This window comes from Pseudophryne corroboree, chromosome 9 (genome assembly GCF_028390025.1).
Source record: "Pseudophryne corroboree isolate aPseCor3 chromosome 9, aPseCor3.hap2, whole genome shotgun sequence".
In the NCBI taxonomy this organism is placed as follows: Eukaryota; Metazoa; Chordata; class Amphibia; order Anura; family Myobatrachidae; genus Pseudophryne; species Pseudophryne corroboree.
This window is the reverse complement of record NC_086452.1, coordinates 95227281-95245603: the sequence shown is the minus strand read 5'-3', so window position 1 is coordinate 95245603 and position 18323 is coordinate 95227281. Positions and strand designations below refer to the sequence as shown.

Genomic DNA, 18323 nt, shown 5'->3' with positions numbered 1-18323 from the left:
CCAGAGCATCCACCACAAACCTCACGCCAACTGCCCCCTCCCCTCATGTACTCAACATAAGGAGAGATCAGTCAACAGAATTTTGCTTAATCACAACACACAAACTGCAACCAGGCGCTTAATTAAATTTAATTAATATATCAATTAATTATTCTCAAGCTGCAATACAGAGCTACTGACTTGGGGTCTTCAAGTCAGAATAATTAGCACAGGTGGTCCCTGTGCGGATTCCCAAAGCTACTTTACCAATAAGCTCTCTGCGCTGTTTATTATGGTATGGCTGATGTTCAAATGATCAAACTACAAATGTTACTATATTTCATATGTTTTAATACACATAAAAAATTAGACCGGTCTAAAATATCATGAACAATGTAAAACAATAACAATCAGTATTATAAAAATACTATAGACTTAACACAAGGAGGTGGAGCCAAGCTACTTTATGCCCAGTTCTCAAAATGGACAAATTGTTTTAACTGTATTTCAGTCCGCATAATAAACTTATTAAAATGCACATTCATTTGTTTCTGTAACCCATGTAGGGATATGAGTTCCTTAGATGCTTTTTAAAAATGAACAATGTTCCATATTCAACTGCTCGTCAGCAAAGACAGAAATAAAGCATGACAATGTGCTCCTGGATGGAGCCTTACGTGTAATAACCGTCCGTGCTGTGTATCGCAAATTGAAGCCCCCAAAGGTCTGTGTCGCGGTCCCGGTTTCAGGGGATCAAGCATCTGCAATGACGCCCGCTGATGACAAGGATGTCCAGCCACAGGGATCAACGAGACCGCACTGTTTTGGTGCTGCTTGCAAGCACCCAGATCCCGGTCTCTCTCCTCTCAATTGCTAACGGGCTAATGTTGGTGGCGATGAACAGCAATATTGGTAGTTTCAAAGAGAATATATGGGTCCAAAATCCACAGAATTTTGCTTAATGCCCAGGAAACCATATTTTATAATAGATGTACTCAGGAATTCTCACCACTGACCAACACATAGTACTCTAACGCCAAAGAGAAACACATTATAATGCTATATTTGAAAAGGTCTGTATGATTTTATATATTCCAGGCCCAAGCTTTACATAGGGGGTGGTTAGGGGTAGGCTGTTGGAGGGGGTGGTTAGGGTTAGTCTGCGGGAGGGGTGGGTTAGGAATAGGGGTAGGGTTTACATTCTTACTGGGATCCATTGGGATTCTCTGTCTGTCTTCTGACTGTCGCCAGATCCCGACTGCTAGTATTTCGTACCCAACCCTACTACTCGTCATCACTATTAGGACACATTTCCACCAGCTTATACTTGATGCAAAAGATATGCTGTCTATACACTTATGTCCAACTCTGCACAGCCCGCAGTAGCGTCTGCCCTCCTTCGCTGAACTCTACCTACACTATAATGCCACGTTGCAGCCCATTTATGCATCCTCAGTCACAAGTGGATGTGCAATTGAAACGTGTATGACTCGACTCTTCATGCACAGTTCTAGAGAGTGCGCAGTGTGAGAACATGCAATATATGCTCCGCAAACAGCCGTATGCTCAGCATCAGCCCCAAATGTGACCTTTCCTTAATGCAAAAGTGGAGCTAAAGTGCATCAGTCACCTAAACACACCTGAGGCTGTACCTGTGGCACCAATGGGGTACTTCCAGCATTATTGAGGGGGAATTGCTACATTGCTTAAACATATTATTGTTTCAGCTCACAAAATGAATTTATGCACTGTGTGTAGGTGACTGGTGTACATTGACGTTTCTATAATGGGTGCAGAGTGTGCGGAGCACATGGGCCATTGTGTCCGCAGGGTCCTTACACCAGACACCCTGCACCTAGAATTATAGTTACCTCTCTGGAGTCCCGTTTCGGCTGCTGCTGCAGAGCAACATAAGTCACAGGGAAAATGGCGCTGCTCACATTATCCTGCTGATTGCATAATAGAGAAGTCACTGGGGATGTGGCGCAGACACATGTTTCTGGAGACCTGCACATGCACAGTAGGCTTTGGCATAAAGCCTGAGAGGTCTATTCATGAAGCAGTGAAAAGAGTGGACTAAAGGACCAGTGGAGAAGTTGCCCATAGCAACCAATCAGCTTTGAAGAAATCAGTCAGCTTGATAAAGTAAATTCTATAAAATGTAAGGGAGATGCTGATTGGTTGCCATGGGCAACTTCTCCACTGGTTTGTTTCTCCGCTGTTTTCACTGCTTCATGAATAGACCCCAGTGTCTTGCGCTGCCAGAGAGGAGGAACCCACACGGAGCCTACACACGTGTTCTGCCTCTGCAGGTGCACTCATTTTGCTTTTGGTAACGCCCCTCTGGAAGATCCCGGTGGGGAGGTCCAAATGACAAGTGCAGGGGGTAGGCCAACATCAGATGATTCTCAGCAAATCACATCATTAGGCTCCTGCCCACTTCCAGGAGAGCCGGTGAGTCCTCCCCAAAATGCAGGAATCTACTCAGACAAGTATGGATTTGAATAAACAAAAGATGCACATTTGCTCTCCAGCCTATGTGTGTAAAGCATGAGTTATTACAACATTAACATAAGTCCGTTCATGACCTGCTGCATTCTATGCATTCAAAACCTTAATCTTATAATCGTATACTACATTAGTCGCAAATAGAAAAAGTTTGTCAATTAAAAATGAATGTGACTCAACAGACATCTTGTTTGTAGATTCCATTACGTATCATAATTGATCACAGTTATAGATCAGCGGTTGCTAACGCCAGTCAAATATATCCATCATCCCTGAAGATGGTGTATAACGTGTTGTATGAGGAGGCAAGGTAAGGTACAGTACAAGTGGGTTTCAGTTGCATTTTCCCCTGAGAGGGATCCAATCAGATTCCTTCTAGCACCCTCTGTGGCCACCGCGTTATTTTATAGGCAAATGTTAAAGTAGAGCTACACACCTCTTTCTACCACACGCTAACCCATCTGCTGATAGCAGTCTCTGTGATTATTCACTGATAGTAACTAAATGTATTTATATAGGAAAGAGAATGAAGTGCCGGCGGACGAGATCCCGGCTGTCATGATCCCAACAGCGGGATCCCGCACGCTGTAATGCCAGCTGCGGGGCGAGCGCTAGACAGCTCCTTGCGGGCACGTGGCTCGCTGCACTCGCCACAGGTTCCATTTCCCCTCTATGGGTGTCGTTGACACCCACAGAGGGAGAATAGCCTGTGTCGCCGGTATTCCGGTGGCGGCATTTAACCACCGCTAGTTGGTATCCCGGCATCGGAATTGTAACCGCCGGGATCCCGAGTAGCGGTATTGTCACCGCTTCCCGATATAGATATATATACTCACGAGACTGTAACTAGCATTAAATTAACAGATCTGTGTCAGAATTCGTTTTGATCTCCCAGTGTGAAAACATATTAGCAGGGACTGAGGTTCACAGAAAATAACTAGTTTATTAAAGCAACGTACAACTGTAAACAATAAATATAAAGCAGGAATAACTAGAGAACACAAAGGGAAAACTGAGGGGACATGGGATGCCAGGAAACTGAGTACATGAGAATGATGTAGACTGTGGTAGAGTATGCACGTACCGGGGTTGCAGGATTGCACTGTAGCCGGACTGCACTGTAACTGGAACACAGGATGGCACTGATGATTTGTAAACTTGTGAACGGTGACTAAAGGTGCTGATGAGTTAAGGAACTTGTGAATGATGATTTAAGACACTGGTGATTTGCAGACTTGTAAATGGTGACTGAAGATGCTGATGAGTTAAGGAACTTGTGAATGATGATTGAAGACACTGGTGATTTGCAGACTTGTAAACGGTGACTGAAGATGCTGATGAGTTAAGGAACTTGTGAATGATGATTGAAGACACTGGTGATTTGCAGACTTGTAAATGGTGACTGAAGATGCTGATGATTCCAGGAACTCGAGAATAACAATTAAAGACACTGGTGGTTTGCAGAGTAGTACACGGTGACTGGAGACACTGATGATTCTAGGAACTTGAAAATAATACTTAAAGACTCTGAAGCAGACACTGACTCCCAGCACACTGATGACCAAGACACATTAAAGTCCAGAAGCTGCTTGAGAACGCTGGAAGCTGTGCAGCAGTTAATGCTGGAAGCACCGGAGACACTGGGGTAGACTGCGGAGAAACTCGCCGGGAACAAGAGCACTGGCAGTTCTTTGGTCTATTTAGCAGCAGAGATCAGCATGACCAGGACCAGGAGCTGTAACAATCTTGACTCGATGAACTGGCACCAGGGAGCCTGTGTGGCTGGCCTAAGTAGTGAGTACAGGTGCTGCTCACAGCTGTGGTAGCAGCTACTAATCAAGATGCAGATACAGAGCAGAACTCTGAACACCAGAGCAGAGAGCGCCACCCCAGGCATGGAGTAGAAACTACATGGGATTGTGACAGTACCCCCTCCCTAAGGAGCGGATTCCAGACGCTCAACACATGTCAGAGTCTGAATCAAAAGGTAGAGGGCATATCAGGGTATCCTCATGCTGCAAAGGAAGTCCAACAGAGGCTTTCAACTTAGATTTTCCCTTTTTCTTCTTTCTCCTTTTTGTGGATTTCCCAGTAGGAACAATAGACTGGAGCTGAAGAAAACCAACAGGTAAGCTGATTGCTGGAGTCTCAAAGCTGGCAACAGGATTCTCGGATGAATCAAGATAGATAGGAACCTTGGATGACCCCGGCTGGGCAGGAACCTCAATTGGGACTGAAGACTGGTAAGACCATGAATTGAATTTCTTAATTACCATTTCACTGAAGGCCACAAGATTGAGAAGAACTGGGTCATTGGTCTCAATTAGTGGACTAGCCCAAGCCGCGGCTTCTCCTCTGAAGGTCAGGAATAAAAGTTTAACTATGTTGGATGGAGTAATTCCGAGGGAAAGATCTGTCTCCATCATAGAAACATATCGATTAACTAGTGCGTAGTATTGCGTTAAATCTCCATCAAAGTAATCCAAAGATGGAGCGTTGGATGAATTCTGTGAAGTGGAAACTTGATTTTCTGGAAACACTGGAGATGGATCATCAGGACACTGAGGAGGGGACAGACTTTCAGGAGACTGGTCAGAAATATATGATGATCCTAACTGAACTTTGATTAGAGGCTTGGATGGTACTTTTTGGATTTGGTCCTTCCTGGAAGTCCTGGGGGACTGGGCTGTACCCAAATCGTGAGCCAACAAGTTAGTAGTAGAATTGGAACCCAGGACTACAACAGTGCCTATGTGTCTAGATATATGGCCTGTGTTGTGAGAAACGAGAGTGCTAGATTCTTCTTCTGAGATTGACATAATGCTCAAAGCCCCCTCGTCACGGGGCTGAACTAAGGCAAAAGCCCCCTCGTCACGGGGCTGAACTAAGGCAAAAGCCCCTTCGTCACGGGGCTGAACTAAGGCAAAAGCCCCCTCGTCACGGGGCTGAACTAAGGCAAAAGCCCCTTCGTCACGGGGCTGAACTGAGGCAAAAGCCCCTTCGTCACGGGGCTGAACTGAGGCAAAAGCCCCTTCGTCACGGGGCTGAACTGAGGCAAAAGCCCCTTCGTCACGGGGCTGAACTGAGGCAAAAGCCCCTTCGTCACGGGGCTGAACTGAGGCAAAAGCCCCTTCGTCACGGGGCTGAACTGAGGCAGAAGCCCCCTCGTCACGGGGCTGAACTGAGGCAGAAGCCCCCTCGTCACGGGGCTGAACTGAGGCAGAAGCCCCCTCGTCACGGGGCTGACTCTGAGGCAGAAGCCCCCTCGTCACGGGGCTGAACTGAGGCAAGAGCCCCCTCTTCACGGGGCTGGGCTGAGGCAAGAGCCCCCTCTTCACGGGGCTGGGCTGAGGCAAGAGCCCCCCCTTCACGGGGCTGGGCTGAGGCAAGAGCCCCCCCTTCACGGGGCTGGGCTGAGGCAAGAGCCCCCCCTTCACGGGGCTGGCCTGAGGCAGGAGCCCCCCCTTCACGGGGCTGGCCTGAGGCAGGAGCCCCCCCCTTCACGGGGCTGGCCTGAGGCAGGAGCCCCCCCTTCACGGGACTGGCCTGAGGCAGGAGCCCCCCCTTCACGGGGCTGGCCTGAGGCAGGAGCCCCCCCTTCACGGGGCTGGCCTGAGGCAGGAGCCCCCCCTCCACGGGGCTGGCCTGAGGCAGGAGCCCCCCCTTCACGGGGCTGGCCTGAGGCAGGAGCCCCCCCTTCACTGGGCTGAGGCAGGAGCCCCCCCTTCACTGGGCTGAGGCAGGAGCCCCCCACTTCACTGGGCTGAGGCAGGAGCCCCCCCTTCACTGGGCTGAGGCAGGAGCCCCCCCCTTCACTGGGCTGAGGCAGGAGCCCCCCCTTCACTGGGCTGAGGCAGGAGCCCCCCCCCTTCACTGGGCTGAGGCAGGAGCCCCCCCTTCACTGGGCTGAGGCAGGAGCCCCCCCTTCACTGGGCTGAGGCAGGAGCCCCCCCTTCACTGGGCTGAGGCAGGAGCCCCCCCTTCACTGGGCTGAGGCAGGAGCCCCCCCTTCACTGGGCTGAGGCAGGAGCCCCCCCTTCACTGGGCTGAGGCAGGAGCCCCCCCTTCACTGGGCTGAGGCAGGAGCCCCCCCTTCACTGGGCTGAGGCAGGAGCCCCCCCTTCACTGGGCTGGCCAGCACTCTGTAGACTCTCGGGCTGGCCAGCACTCTGTAGACTCTCGGGCTGGCCAGCACTCTGTAGACTCTCGGGCTGGCCAGCACTCTGTAGACTCTCGGGCTGGCCAGCACTCTGTAGACTCTCGGGCTGGCCAGCACTCTGTAGACTCTCGGGCTGGCCAGCACTCTGTAGACTCTCGGGCTGGCCAGCACTCTGTAGACTCTCGGGCTGGCCAGCACTCTGTAGACTCTCGGGCTGGCCAGCACTCTGTAGACTCTCGGGCTGGCCAGCACTCTGTAGACTCTCGGGCTGGCCAGCACTCTGTAGACTCTCGGGCTGGCCAGCACTCTGTAGACTCTCGGGCTGGCCAGCACTCTGTAGACTCTCGGGCTGGCCAGCACTCTGTAGACTCTCGGGCTGGCCAGCACTCTGTAGACTCTCGGGCTGGCCAGCGCTCTGTAGACTCTCGGGCTGGGCAGCGCTCTGTAGTCTCTCGGGCTGGGCAGCGCTCTGTAGTCTCTCTGGCTGGGCAGCGCTCTGTAGTCTCTCTGGCTGGACCCTCTGAACCCCTCACTGGGGCTGGACGCTCTGAACCCCTCACTGGGGCTGGACACTCTGAAGAACCCCTCACCGGGGCTGGACACTCTGAAGAACCCCTCACCGGGGCTGGACACTCTGAAGAACCCCTCACCGGGGCTGGACACTCTGAAGAACCCCTCACCGGGGCTGGACACTCTGAAGAACCCCTCACCGGGGCTGGACACTCTGAAGAACCCCTCACCGGGGCTGGACGCTCTGAAGAACCCCCTCTTGGGGCTGGACACTCAGAAGAACCCCCTCTTGGGGCTGGACACTCAGAAGAACCCCCTCTTGGGGCTGGACACTCAGAAGAACCCCTCACTGGGGGTTGACGCTCTGAACCTCTCACTGGGGTTGGACGCTCTGAAGAACCCCCTATTGGGGCTGGACACTCTGAAGAACCCCTCACTGGGGCTGGACACTCTGAAGAACCCCTTCTTGGGGCAAGATACTCTGAAGAACCCCTTCTTGGGGCTGGACACTCTGAAGAACCCCCTCCTGGGCGACAGGCTTGGAAACTCTAGGTGGAAGACCAGTTTTGTGACAGATGGTATTTAAAGATTGGAGATACACTCTGCCCTCATTTCTTGGTTTTCGAATGGGACAGGTTAAAATAAAATGTCCTTGACCCCCACAATACAGGCAAAGTTTATAGTCTCTACGATACTGGCGTTCTGTTTCAGAGAGGCTAGGTCGAGGGAAACTTTGGAACTTGCCTCTTGTCCAAGGAGGAGAGGTGCCCCTAGCATGCCCAGTCCATGGGTCAGAAGAAAACTCCTTTTCTGGAGCTATTTTACTGGGGTCCACCAGTCTCCCCAGGAATTCAGGAAGAACGCATAGAATACCGGACACTAAAGTCTGTAGCTGGTCTAACTTCTCCTTTAAAACCCCCAGTTGTAACAAATCTAAAGAAGGTGATGTCCCGGGAGCTGAGGGGTTAACGAGCTGTGAGAAAACTCCCTCAGGCAGACTGCAATTATCTCCCCTGCTGTTTTTTGGCCAGTTCATACTGTCAGAATTCGTTTTGATCTCCCAGTGTGAAAACATATTAGCAGGGACTGAGGTTCACAGAAAATAACTAGTTTATTAAAGCAACGTACAACTGTAAACAATAAATATAAAGCAGGAATAACTAGAGAACACAAAGGGAAAACTGAGGGGACATGGGATGCCAGGAAACTGTGAGTACATGAGAATGATGTAGACTGTGGTAGAGTATGCACGTACCAGGGTTGCAGGATTGCACTGTAGCCGGACTGCAGGACTGCACTGTAACTGGAACACAGGATGGCACTGATGATTTGTAAACTTGTGAACGGTGACTAAAGGTGCTGGTGAGTTAAGGAACTTGTGAATGATGATTTAAGACACTGGTGATTTGCAGACTTGTAAATGGTGACTGAAGATGCTGATGAGTTAAGGAACTTGTGAATGATGATTGAAGACACTGGTGATTTGCAGACTTGTAAACGGTGACTGAAGATGCTGCTGAGTTAAGGAACTTGTGAATGATGATTGAAGACACAGGTGATTTGCAGACTTGAAAACGGTGACTGAAGATGCTGATGAGTTAAGGAACTTGTGAATGATGATTGAAGACACTGGTGATTTGCAGACTTGTAAATGGTGACTGAAGATGCTGATGAGTTAAGGAACTTGTGAATGATGATTGAAGACACTGGTGATTTGCAGACTTGTAAACGGTGACTGAAGATGCTGATGAGTTAAGGAACTTGTGAATGATGATTGAAAACACTGGTGATTTGCAGACTTGTAAATGGTGACTGAAGATGCTGATGATTCCAGGAACTCGAGAATAACAATTAAAGACACTGGTGGTTTGCAGAGTAGTACACGGTGACTGGAGACACTGATGATTCTAGGAACTTGAAAATAATACTTAAAGACTCTGAAGCAGACACTGACTCCCAGCACACTGATGACCGAGACACATTAAAGTCCAGAAGCTGCTTGAGTACGCTGGAAGCTGTGCAGCAGTTAATGCTGGAAGCACCGGAGACACTGGGGTAGACTGCGGAGAAACTCGCCGGAAACAAGAGCACTGGCAGTTCTTTGGTCTATTTAGCAGCAGAGATCAGCATGACCAGGACCAGGAGCTGTAACAATCTTGACTCGATGAACTGGCACCAGGGAGCCTGTGTGGCTGGCCTAAGTAGTGAGTACAGGTGCTGCTCACAGCTGTGGTAGCAGCTACTAATCAAGATGCAGATACAGAGCAGAACTCTGAACACCAGAGCAGAGAGCGCCACCCCAGGCATGGAGTAGAAACTACATGGGATTGTGACAATCTGATCAGATGGGAGGCCTCTGTGTCCGTTGATTTACTGCTTGTTACAGTCTCGTGAGTGCCGCCGCTGCCATGTTCTGTGTGAGGTTCCGTTAACCTGGGGCAGGCACATGAGCCCATATGGAATGAAGGAGAGAGTGCCGTGTTTTTTATATATATATATATATATATATATATATATAGAAGAGAATATCCGCACTATGCTGCCCATCAGAATCCACATGAGATGGTGCTCCACTCCACGGAACAGTTAATTCCAATAAACAGTCATTTGTAAAGGAGGGCACTCACCAATTTTTTGTAAAATAGTAGCTGTAGTTTTAATATCAAATCATCAAGTCGACGTTTCGATCACATCCCAGTGATCTTTGTCAAGACACCAAACAATGTTCAGGGCAACAGGACACCACAAGTAACATGCTACTTGTGGTGTCCTGTTGCCCTGAACATTGTTTGGTGTCTTGACAAAGATCACTGGGATGTGATCGAAACATCGACTTAATGATTTGATATTAAAACTACAGCTACTATTTTACAAAAAATTGGTGAGTGCCCTCCTTTACAAATGACTATATATATATATATATATATATATATATATACTAGGTGATTCATCGCGCCCTACGGGCGCTCTTCACACCGTTGGAAGGGGCTACACCCCTGTAACCTCTGTACGTCGTTTCCCTGTGTCCCCAGCTCCCTCCATATAGCTGGTCCAGGGGATGAGGCCGGCTACCTGGGGGGGCTCAGTGGCAGGAGACGAAGCATACGGGCTGTCCTGCACGTCCCTCGCTTTCCCGTTGGCGTCAGCGTCTCCCTGTGTCCCCAGCTCCCTCCATATAGCGGGTCCGGGGGATGAGGCCGGCTACCTGGGGGGGCTCAGTGTCAGGGGAGGGAGGGCACGGGCAACTTACCAGACTGGTCCTCGCTTGTTATTGTAGTGTCTGGCAGCGTCTCCCTGTGTGTATGAGCGGGCACCCAGCAGGAGGCAATAAATAAAGTGGCAGCTGAACGGGCTGCCAGTGACAGTGCTGCCTGCCGCTATGTGTCCAATGGCTTGCGGCGGGGGTCGTGCCCTCGATGAAGCCGTAAGCAATGGCTTGTGGAGGGGGACGGGGCCGAGATGGCGCGTTAACCTGCTGGCGCTGGGATGAGGCTGGTTACCTGGTGTGGCTGAGTGGCAGGGTTGACGGAGCGTACGGGCTGTCCCTCATGTTCTTTCGCTGTCCCGTTGGCGGCAGCGTCTCCCTGTGTGAATGGTGGGCCAGCAGCTGCACGGGCTGCCAATCACAGCGCGTCCTCGCGGCGTCTGGCCAACGGCGGGCGGAGTGTGCCGGGGGCTCGACGAAGAGAGACTCAAACAATTGCTGGCGGAGGCGGGGGGCCGCATCAGAGTTTGAACCAATGGCTGGTGAGGGTGGGGGCGGAGCCACAACGGAGCCTTAAGCTGGTGCTGCTGTCTCTGCACAATCGCGGCCACTCTGATATAACCTGCGGGCAGTTATGTATCCAATGCTTACATATATATTAGGGAAGATCTCCTATGGCTATCTCCTAATCTATATATATTAGGGCAGATCTATGGCTTGACTCCGCCCAGCTATGTGACTCCGCCCAGGGTTAGCAGATGAGGCACAAAGTCACAGATCTGGGCTAATATATAGTATATATATATATATATATATATATATACAGGGCTTAAGGTGGTCTTGGAGAGGTGGTGGAACTCATTTACCCAGCCACCCCTCCCCCCTCACATTAAGTGGTGCCAGGGCCAGTGCTAGTGTTTTCGGCACCCCACTGAGCACGATAGATTAGTGCCCTGTTTCCAATACTTCGCAAAGGGACATTGATCTCACAAGAAGCAGCGTGGTCACACAATAGTACCTTCAATTCAAATTGCACAACATAGTAGAACAATCGTATTCACATTACACTGCATAGTAATGCCTCGTAATTAGGTTACATCACTCAGTAGTGCCCTTTCTGCACATTGCACTACACAATGGTACCCTCTATACATGTTATGCCACACAGTAGTGCCCCTTATACACAATTCCCACAGTAGTAGTGCCGCTTACACATAGAGACAGAAAAGGAAGCCACTGGGACCTGAGGAGGGGATGAATGCTGTCCAACAGACACAGCGTGTGTGAGTACCAGTAGGGGGGGGGGGGGCTGTAAATGGAGGAGGACCATGGAGCTACCAGGACCTGAGAAAGGGGTAGGTGGCTGCAGCTCATCAGTAACACTAGCGTCACCTGCATCATCTACTGATGTAGGTGATGAGGCAGGTATTTCTGTTGGAATTACCATGCAAGGAAATGGAGGTGGTGGAACTAGTTCCCCCTACCAACACAGGTGGTGGAACTCAGTTCCCCCTCATTCACCGCCATGCCTCCCATTGTGCCGACCTGGTTGCCCCTCCCTGATGGAGCAGCCAGAATATCGGTAAGTATGGATTGTCTGTTAATACTGTGGATTCCTAGTGACATGCAGTATGTATATGTTCCAGGAGAAGGGCATCAGTAATGAACATACCTTTACTGATTTTTATTTATTTATGGGCAATGGGTGAGGAATGTCTGACAGTGAATTAGATTAGAAAATAAATGTTTAGTTTGTATTACTGTGGATATTTTGGTTATTGCCAAAATATGGAATTGAAGATTTGAATAAAAGGAACATGTACATATTTATTATTAATTTATAGCATCATTCGTCAGGTAACTAGGAATTAGTTACAATATTGATCATATATTTTTATAGTGTTTTTTATTGCACTTTATTCAGTTTTTTCATTTTCTTGCAAATGGCACATTGGGAACAAGGGTAACACATAAAAGCAAAGTGGAAGTGGATTTACAGGGGATTAGTGCCAATAACTAATAAGATTAATTCATTAATAAAATTGATGGTATAGTAATATGCTCCTATATTTGAACCTGCTCCTGGTAAATACACGGTATAGTAAGGCACATGCGTCCTTACAGCCAGTGGGAAATGCAGGCAGGGTGAGGCTGATTATGAGACAAACAGCCTTTGTGATGTCACAGTGACAAACAGCCTTTGTGATGTCACAGCGGTAGAGTATGAGACACAAGTCCCTGCTTGGTATAGGCCATTGAGTTATTAGCTGAACTTGCGTTACGTTGTTCGTTGCTTTAACTCTACTTTTTTTTGCTGATACGGAATTATAAGGTAAGATTTTAACCTAAATATTATATGACAATAATACATTATCTGTGAATGGCAATATTGGTATTGCTTATAGACAAACTGGGTTGTTATTAATATTTTATATGTTTTTTTGTCCCTTGTGGTTTTTAATCTGCAAATAGAAATCACTTTTAGTCCTATTGAGCAAAGAATGATAGTTAAATCAAATGATTATTTAATCTATTCTTAATCACCAGACAACTGTCTATTACTAGTATCAACAGTGTATCTTTCATTTAACTTTTTTCAGTTATATGTGATATACTGTATGTTGTGTGTCGTTGCACTGATTTTTTCAAAAATACCATTAAGAGTTATATTTTAATAACGTACAAAACTACATGAGTCACCAAGAAAGAGTATTCTTCCTTCTCTGATCTTGTATATATGACCTTGTAGTATAGAGTATATGAATCCCATCATTTGTGACTCTCATTAGTAATGGAGTCTATCTCCATTTATCTGCAGCTAGCGCCAGTATCCTGACTGGTGAGCGCTCATCTTATTATACCCTTCTATCTAATCTGTCCAGCTAGAGGTGCTATACATGGCATTGATTAGAACGACAAATGAAAACATCATTGTCTATCCATTTCTATGACTAAAGATGGATGAAATTACCCCATTAGAGAAGACAGACAATGCAGACCCAAGAAGGGAAGGGGGTTATACCATTCAGTATATATAGTCCAATAATAATAATAATAATTCATACACACACACACACACACACACACACACACACACACACACACACACACACACACACATATATATACCACTATTGGGTGTGCAGGTGCATATATCAGAGCGCAACTGCACACCCAAGATTGCTATAACTATGATAGATATATATATATATATATATATATATATGGCAAAATGAGGCGGCATTCGGAGACTTTCAAGTGAACAGATAAAGTGTATTCACTGCAACAACTTCAACGTTTCGGGGACGTGCTCCCCTTCATCAGGACGTCCCCGAAACGTTGAAGTTGTTGCAGTGAATACACTTTATCTGTTCACTTGAAAGTCTCCGTGTGCCGCCTCATTTTTGCCAGTTGTATGTAGGGATGCCATACCCCAGTGGAAGGCACCTGAGCCAGCTGGCCTCGGGAGGCCACCAGAGTGCCGGTATAGTGGAGTGCATATATATATATATATATATATATATATATATACATAGTTTATAAAATGGTCCCTGTTGTGACAAAATACAGTAGTTCTATGTTGAGATAATGTAGGGTGAAACAGATGTTTGCTGATTCTGAAGTGGCTGCTCAGGGAGGTCCTATTCACATTTTTTTACTAGATCATCATTGTACAAATCATTGCCCTTATTTATCAATGAGTGATAAATTTCAATGTGAGTGATAAATTGCACCAGCCAATTAGCTCCTAACTTCCATGTCACAGGCTGGGTTTGAAAAATGACAGTTAGGAACGGATTGGCTGACGCAATTTATCACTCACAGTGAAATGTATCACTCATTGATAAATAAGGGCACATGTTTGATGAGATTTGATGTGAAATTATTTGACTTATGTGATAAATTTAACATTTTTGGGAAAATTTTCTATCAGAAATATCTGTCATATACTGAGGCAGTGCTGTTCTGCTTCCCTGTGAGCAGTGTCTGTGTAAGCTGTTAGTGTGTAAACATGTGGGGTATTACAGCTGTGGCTTTGTGATCAGGCTTAAATTACAGTTGGAAGCAAGGGTGTAGCTACCATAGGTGCAGACAGTGCAGCTGCTATGGGGCCCAGAGCTGAGATGGGCCCACCTTCCAAGTCAAAGTTACATGTGTTATATACATTTTTTTCCCATTGGGTGGTACGTTGGGGTCATTTCAAACATTTTCCTTGGGGCCTGCAATATATCTAGGTATGCCCCTGGCCCTGCTTATTGTAGTGTGGTATAAAATGAACTGGTGAGCATTTTAATGTTAAATAACATGAACTGGGGCACTGTAATGAGGCACAATATGAATGGGGAGCACTACATAGGGTGAACTTAAGCACTACTGCAATTCATAAAAGAAACTAGGGCACTACTATGGGGCATAACATTAAATAAGGCTCTACTATGGTTCAGAAAATGAAGTAGGGCACTATTATAGGGCATAAAATTAACAACTGCTGTAGAGAAGTGTCTCTCTAGAAGCATTGGAACGGGGGCCCTTCAAAATGTTGCGATGGGGCCCACAAAGTTCTGGCTATGCCCCTGGTTGGAAGTAGATCAGGCCTGAGGTGTGTGTTCATTGGGAAGTAATGCATGAACATATTATCTAATGTAGCCAATAGCGTTGGTCTGGATTTGGAGTCACACTCAAAATTAAAGTGGAAAAACACACTACAGGCTGATCCAGCTTTGATGTAATGTCCTTAAAACAAGTCAAAATGAGGCTCAGTAGTGTGTGTGGCCTCCACGTGCCTGTATGACCTCCCTACAACGCCTGGGCATGCTCCTGATGAGGTGGCAGATGGTCTCCTGAGGGATCTCCTCCCAGACCTGGACTAAAGCTTCCGCCAACTCCTGGACAGTCTGTGGATGGAGCGAGACATGATGTCCCAGATGTGCTCAATTAGATTCAGGTCTGGGGAACGGGCGGGCCAGTCCATAGCATCAATGCCTTCGTCTTGCAGGAACTGCTGACACACTCCAGCCACATGAGGTCTAGCATTGTCTTGCATTAGGAGGAACCCAGGGCCAACCGCACCAGCATATGGTCTCACAAGGGATCTGAGGATCTCATCTCGGTACCTAATGGCAGTCAAGCTACCTCTGGCGAGCACATGGAGGGCTGTGCGGCCCCTCAAAGAAATGCCACCCCACACCATTACTGACCCACTGCCAAACCAGTCATGCTGGAGGATGTTGCAAGCAGCAGAATGTTCTCCTTGGCGTCTCCAGACTCTGTCACGTCTGTCACATGTGCTCAGTGAGAACCTGCTTTCATCTGTGAAGAGCACAGGGCGCCAGTGGCAAATTTGCCAATCTTGGTGTTCTCTGGCAAATGCCAAACGTCCTGCATGGTGTTGGGCTGTAAGCACAACCCCCACCTGTGGACATCGGGCCCTCATACCACCCTCATGGAGTCTGTTTCTGATCGTTTGAGTAGACACATGCACATTTGTGGCTTGCTGGAGGTCATTTTGCAGGGCTCTGGCAGTGCTCCTCCTGTTCCTCCTTGCACATAGGTGGAGGTAGCGGTCCTGCTGCTGGGTTGTTGCCCTCCTACGGCCTCCTCCACATCTCCTGATGTACTGGCCTGTCTCCTGGTAGCGCCTCCATGCTCTGGGCACTACGCTGACAGACAGAGCAAACCTTCTTGCCACAGCTCGCATTGATGTGCCATCCTGGATGAGCTGCACTACCTGAGCCACTTGTGTGGGTTGTAGTCTCCGTCTCATGCTACCACTAGAGTGAAAGCACCGCCAGCTTTCAAAAGTGACCAAAATATCAGCCAGAAAGCATAGGAGCTGAGAAGTGGTCTGTGGTCACCACCTGCAGAACAACTCCTTTATTGGGGGTGTCTTGCTAATTGCCTATAATTTCCACCTGTTGTCTATTCCATTTGCACAACAGCATGTGAAATTGATTGTCAATCAGTGTTGCTTCCTAAGTGGACAGTTTGATTTCACAGAAGTGTGATTGACTTGGAGTTACATTGTGTTGTTTAAGTGTTCCCTTTATTTTTTTGAGCAGTGTATATAAAATCATAGGCTGTAATAAATGGCACCATATTTGATAAGAGGAGGACACAATCCTCCTACTTGGTTTGTGTGCTTACTATTGTAGATATTAAATATACTTATTCCGACCCTTTAAAATATTACTAATAATATAGGGCAGAATAATATAATTATATAGTAATATGCTCCTACATTTGAACCTGCTCCTGGTAAATACACGGTATAGTAAGGAACATGCATCCTTACAGCCAGTGGGAAATGCAGGCAGGGTGAGGCTGATTATGAGACAAACAGCCTTTGTGATGTCACAGCAGCAAACAGCCTTTGTGATGTCACAGAGGTAGAGTATGACACAGAAGTCCCTGCTTGGTATAGGCCATTGAGTTATTAGCTGAGCTTGCGTTACGTTATTCGTTGCTTTAACTCTACTTTTTTTTCTGATACGGAATTATAAGGTAAGCTTTTAACCTAAATATTATATGACAATAATACATTATCCGCATATGGCAGTATTGGTATTGCCTATAGACTATCTGGGTTGTTATTATTATTTTATGTTTTTTTGTACCTTTTGGTTTTTAATCTGCAAATGTAAAGCACTGTCAGGCCTATTGGGAGAAGAATGATAGTTAAATAAAATAATTATTTAATCTATTAATCACCAGACGGACGTCTGTTACTAGTATCAACAATACGAAGTCTTCTCTGATCTTTATATATGGCCTTGTAGTAGAGAGCATATGAATCCCATCATTTGTGACTCTTGCTAGTGAGAGTCTATCTCCATTTATCTGCAGCCACAGTATAGCTGTCATTTTAAAAGGAGATTATTCAGGATAACGTCTCCCATCTAATGCAATAACTGGTTACATTATACTTATTATATGAAGATTGGTTACAAAAAAGTAATATCCTCTGTATTATATTAATATGTTATCCTCTGTTTCAGATAAAGACAATGTTCTTGAGGATATTGTTCATCCTTTTGCTGGCGTATGAGGTCGTAGCTGAGCCAATAACATCAGGCAGCTTCTCCCAAGAGTCCACATCAGACAGCGGCATCCAGGAGAAAAACAACCTGGAGGACAGAAGAGAACGCACCCACGGACATCACCACCGCTCTCTCTTAAAGGACGCCGTTGACTGGCTGTCAAAGTGGCTGACCATCTTTGGAGTCTTCTTGCTGCTGTGCATAATCATCATCATATACTGTGCATGCAAGGACTACGAGAAACACGGAGACGAGTACAATGAGCGGCTGAGGGCTGTAATTGTAAGACGCTGCTAGAGCTAGACGACCTCTGCGTGTGACCCTAACTATGCTACAGAATGCCGCCTGTACCCCAACAAGTACATGGCAGGCAAAAGTCCATACTGCAACAGAGTGGGTGCTGTTATCCTGTAGCATTAGGGCCCACCAGTATCAGAGAAGCCTTGACGTGGCCTGGTGGCTTAACCATATATTTGCAAATATATGTAACTAATATCTCTGAATTTTCTATTATCATGCAGTGCTCAAGTCTTACTGCTGTTCCTTTTTGTGTCCTGGGGAGAATTGTGTACATTTTTTTTTCTTGTCTAGAGTAACCCTTCCTTTTCACGAACCAGAAGAGTATTACTAAATTGACTGAGCAGCTACCATTTTATATTGTTGCTCTCATGTACTGTTTATCTATATATACAGCCTATCTATATACATATATATACCTCTATCTATCTATCTATCTATCTATCTATCTATCTATATATACACACATATATATATATATATATATATATATATATAGCAAAAGTAGAGGCGCCGGCACTCAGCAGACCTCTTAGTAGTGTTTTAAAAATGTCGACATGCTGTCCCTGATGATGGGAGAAATCCCGAAACATATGTAGGATTAAGGGACGTTTTTAAAACACTACTA

General features: G+C 46.9%; 1 long non-coding RNA gene across 2 annotated transcripts; it reads left to right on the top strand.

Annotated features, from left to right (window-relative positions):
* Window positions 1-12630: 12630 nt before the first annotated feature.
* Window positions 12631-17596, top strand: LOC134956734 (uncharacterized). 2 transcript variants are annotated; one of them, XR_010186135.1, is made up of 2 exons: window positions 12631-12693; window positions 17357-17596. It is a non-coding gene; the product is annotated as an uncharacterized LOC134956734 (long non-coding RNA). The 2 variants fall into 2 exon arrangements; XR_010186133.1 differs by lacking the exon at window positions 12631-12693 and adding an exon at window positions 16795-16862.
* The last annotated feature ends 727 nt before the right edge of the window (window positions 17597-18323 follow it).